We start from the raw sequence: 5417 nt of genomic DNA on the forward strand, positions 1-5417 counted from the left end.
CACAGTTAGCATAACCCGTAGGAACAAACGCAGTGATACCGGCCCAAGCAGAGATTGAAACTCAAAGCTCCATCTTCTAGCACATTTTCAGGGCTTTATTGAGTGTTGACTTTCTCTTGAGAAGGTTACCACCTTCACGGGTCAAGGTTATCCTCTTTGAGTTCTGCCACTTTTCATTTCTGCCATCTAATCAGAAGCAGCATCTACTGCAATGAGAAAGGCAGCAGGTCAGAGGACTGTGATTTAGAAGCAGGACCTTCCGTTTCTCTCTGTATGTCTCTTTGATTTAGTGTCTGCTCTGCCTGAATTTGTGCCCTGATTCTCAGTTTTCTTTGCCAAATTTGTTCACTTGGCTGGTAATTTGTTTGCTCACTCAAAAACTTGGAACCCCACCTCCCACACACAAGCACGCAAACGCACAAACACATACACACACACACACGCACTCACTCAGACATTTTTATTTTTCAGTGTTCCACTTTTTATCTCAAAGCACTCATATTGTCATCTGCCTAACAGACTGTATATATAGTAGCCATCTGGGTCCACACTTAAATGAGTCCAATTTAAAAAGAAAAGCAACTCATCGCGGTCACAATGAAACTTCTATACTGGGAAAACACTCTTATCGAGCATCCCATGTCAATGTTTGTTGAAATAACAGCAAAAAAGCATAAGGTTAAAAAAAAATGTCGAGGAAAATGGAGGCCGAAATCAGCAGCAGCTCAGAGAAAAGTGAGTAAAAAGTGTCCAATCAGTCACAGGCAGGGAGATGGGGATGGGGGGTTGGGGGCAATCAATGAAACTGCGTGAGATAAATGACGCAGATTTAAAGGCTGTGAGATGAACAGAGAGAATGAGCACCATCCTGCATAAACACAATTGCAAGGTTAGTGAGTGGTTGGATAATGAGATATAATGACCACTAAAACATTGCACTGAAACCAACTGAATTCTCATTTATATTATTATTTAAGGTGCTAGAATGAAAGACGTCAGAGGTTTCAACAGGAAATTAAATCACTGGAGTATTCTATACACGTCTATGGTTAAATATTATCAGCTTTAAATATTCACATTTACAAAAAACCTCATATCATATTTCATATGGGGTCTATGTATTCTGCAAACTTTCACATGTCGTACAGTGAATATCGTTTGTCTCATGGGTTGTCGTCTTTAAGACTTCTACACTGAGTGATACGAATTGCTTGTTACATGCAAATTCCATTTATGATTACGCAACATGGTAAACACAAAGCATCAGCATTAATCACATCAACTCATCCACCTACAACAGTTTTCCTCCCCACTAGTGTCCCTGAAGTGAAAAAAGAGTGGGTGGGGGAGGGGTAGTCCTTTGTGAAATTTGTTTCCTGCTTGTTGTTTATTTTATGTTCCGTGTGCGTCTCTGTGCTGCGCCAGGAAATTTACAATGTCATAAAATATTACTAATTCTGCCTCTACCACTTTATTCTTGAGGATGTCATTCAAATGACAAATGCAAGATTTGATTGGTTGAATAATGCAGAGTCTGTTTTAAAGTTGCAGAAAAGGCCCATTTATAAACAAAATTATACGACACAATAACCTGAAACACAGTTACTTCCAATATCTCTTGTAAGGTTTGGACCTAGAATTAGAGGCTGTAAATAATTTATTATATTCTTGTAGAGTAAATGCATTTAACAGTTATTGTTTGTTTCAGTAGAATACGATTACACAGTAAAGTTGCTGTTGATGCAACTGCCTTTGCACAACAGTCAAATCTCTAAGGAAGGGTGGGGAGGAGAAACGGGGCAAAACAAACAAGTAAGCAGCTGAGGATCAAAGATGATGTGATGTGATGAGTCACTACAACAGTTAAACATGATCCCGGTTTGTACTTGTTATTGGTTGATCAGCTGGTTCTGCTATATAATCAAACTTCCTATCAAGGTTTAGTTTTTGCACAACACATGCTCTGTATTTATTACCAAATGGATTTTTAAAAAAAAAGACATTCAAGCTCTGTCATGTAGCACGGGGAGCATCTGCACATCCATCACACAGATGTTCTATGAAAGTACAGGAAGAGTCTTAAAGCCACTCCAGGATTGTCTTGGTGAAGAACGAGGAAGCACTGTTTCAATGCTGTACTCTGTAAACTCTCTGAACTCTTTCATTCCTTTTTTCTAACTAGTCTGTGTGTCCGTGCTCCAACACAGCATGATGCTAGCACCAACATGCTTTCTTTTAGAGGTTGTCTGGCATAAAGTCCTAATGTGATTGTCCTTTCCCCATGTTCACCTAGCTCTACAGCCAGTGTTGGGAAGGTTACTTTTAAAATGTATTACACTACAGATTACATGCCCCAAAATGTATTTTGTAACGTATTCCATTACGTTACTCAATGAGAGTAACGTATTCTGAATACTTTGAATTACTTAATATATTGCCATGCTTTTTACAAATACATGAATGTCCTATTGCTATGTGATTTATTACTATTAATGAAGGTAATAATCATGTGCAGTTCTGAAAACAACACCAACTAGATGTTTAAATCTTAATATAAATGAGTAACAGTAGGTGGACATTAGGTAAAGCTGCACTTTTTGCAGTGATCTCGTATAGAAAACTATTCCTCGCGTATATAAAACAGGTCCGCGGCTCCGAAGCGTAGTAAAGGGACCTCTGGCTAATATGTCGGGTTCGTGTCGGGCTCATAGCCCAAAACTAGCTTTACTTTGTTGTCTGGGTCAACTTTGCTAGTGAGAGACAGAGAGAGGCGTTGAAAGGCTGCTGCAACAGAGCTTATTGTTTCGGAGGAAAACACGAACACAGTGTGCAGTCGAGTCTTAATAGCTTACTTACAGCTGGGCTCATCAGGCTGCAGTGGTTATTATTATATTTACATGCTTCCAGCTCCCGTTTATGGTAGGTCATTTGTTGAATAATAATAATGGATTGCATGTATATAGCGCTTTCCAAGGCACCCGAAGCGCGTTACAATTCCACTATTCATTCCCTTTGACATTCACACACTGGTGGAGGCAAGCTACAGTTGTAGCCACAGCTGCCCTGGGGCAGACTGACAGAAGCGAGGCTGCCATATCGCGCCATCGGCCCCTCTGGCCAACACCAGTAGGCGGTAGGTGAAGTGTCTTGCCCAAGGACACAACGACCAGGACAGAGAGCCCAGGGAACGAACCGGCGACCTTCCAGTTACAGATGCGCTTCCCCTGAGCCACGGTCGCCTAATTTTACAAATATTTCTTCACGTCATTATGCGGCCGCAAGTAGAGGTGACATGGGCCGTGAGATCGAGACACAGGAATTAGATCCTCTTAATGTTTGTTTTGTTTGGGTTTCCACCAGTGTGGAATTATCAAAAATAGAGAGAGCATAGCCTAACATATGAAACAGGAAAACACAGTGTAATCCATTTATTTCAACAAACTCCATGTATTCTGAATACCACCTTTTTACTCATGTTTGTATTTTAAATACGTAACGCCGGTACGTGTATTCCATTACTCCCCAACACTGTGTACAGAAGGCTTACAAAGCTCTATTAAAGTAACTTTTGGGTACTTGTTGCCTTCTTTGCCAAGTGCAGACTTGTTAGTCAGTTTAGCCAGATGACCGTCTCCACGAAGAGTCCTGATAGTTCCAAACATTTCACTACACTTGCATACGCTTTCATATATTTAAAAGTTTTTAATCTTTGCTACAATCTATGTCTTACTAGAACTTGACCAACTGCCAGTTACAACTAAAGGGTGGGAACTTTGAAACCATGTGCAATTCATTCAGCTCAAATCTCAAGGATAACTACAACAAACATGACTACAGTCATCTTAGATCTTTCCTAAATGTACTTGGATGGAAAGAAGATGGGAAGAGCTAAAAAGCCATATTAAGCAAAATGTAACATTGTGGGTTTACTAGCTAACTGTAGCCGAGTCTGTTTTTAATTAATTGGTTAAATTTTTAAAAAAAAATCACATTTACCACAGAATCTGTACTGTTATATATTTATCATTATGATATTATATTATATTATATTATATTATATTATATATATTTACGTAATGGAAAGCAGTCCAGAGACTTTGGAAAGTCTCGCAAAACAGTTCAAACAGGTTTAGATGTTAACTGTGTTTCAAAATATGTTAATTTGTTCAAATTCCAAGTAAACAGACCTTTGCTAGGAGGGTTCTGACCAATAAAGCAGTGCATCAACAAACAAAATTTGCATGCGTTTTTTTATTTCCCTCTGAATGCAAATGTGAGTAGAATCATAGTTAAACATTTCTTGAATTAATTTGCTCTAAATTAAGAACAAGCACTACTGTGAGGAATGTGCAGCAACTTTGTGAACTTCAAAAAGTAAATGAATCTCAAGTGGCCATGACAAGCTGTTTTTTTATTTGGCGTAAACTTACAGTAGGTGGGATATCTTTCTCTTCTCATTGGAAAATTGACCTGTTTGTCTGTTTGTCAGTTTCTTTACACTGGATTCAGGACATAGCTTTACACAGCAAGGAGAGAAAGAAAATAATGGTATATGGCAGCAGTATTTTCATTTCGATCAGTTAATGAATGAACTAGCCAGTGTTAGCTTATGACTCCGCCCTCTCACTCAAAAATGCTAAACACCAAAATGCAGAGTCCAAAACCAAGAAGTGATGATGGCTTTCCGGTAAAAGATCATGATGTAGTCTGCATCCATGGTCACCTCACACACATCTCACTGTGTCTGAGCTTCTTTGTGGGGACTTACAGCGAAACTAGGACTTCATGGTTTTGTGATCTTGGTGTCCTTTGTGGCCGCCTGAAGCTTTCTGATTGGTGAATTTGGCAGAGAAACTTGAACACACTGGGTAATAAGGCCAAAGGCAGCTAGCAGAAACACACACAGAAGATGCACAAATATGACTAAAAGTAACCCTGTGATGGCCAAACCCGTGGCCACACTCTAAAGTCGGTAACTTTTGTATTTTCATTCTTCATTTGAACATAGTAATACATTTTAGTTGCCAATAACTTTATTGATTGGTTTGGATACATTTGTTCTATTTGTAAGCGCGCACATTTAGTTTACTTATGTATTCATACTACTTCATTTCTTTGCTTTCTGACTAACCTTTGTCTTTTTATTTCTTACCTGCCATCATCCCTAGGAGTTGCTGGACAAAAGATGGCAGCCAGGGTTTGAAACCATTAAATGAAAAGGAAGATAATTGGACCATACCACCACTTCCTGCTGAAGGGGAGAATGTTGTTTTCTTTACTTTAAAAACAAAGTATTTGTATTTAATAGAGATGGACCGATCCGATATTAAGTATCGGTATCGGTCCGATACTGACCTAAATTACTGGATCGGATATCGGAGAAAAATAAAAAATGTAATCCGATCCATTAAATATCA

The sequence above is a fragment of the Pundamilia nyererei genome, unplaced genomic scaffold (genome assembly GCF_000239375.1).
Source record: "Pundamilia nyererei isolate P.nyererei 1_Seehausen unplaced genomic scaffold, PunNye1.0 scaffold00200, whole genome shotgun sequence".
Classification (NCBI taxonomy): domain Eukaryota; kingdom Metazoa; phylum Chordata; class Actinopteri; order Cichliformes; family Cichlidae; genus Pundamilia; species Pundamilia nyererei.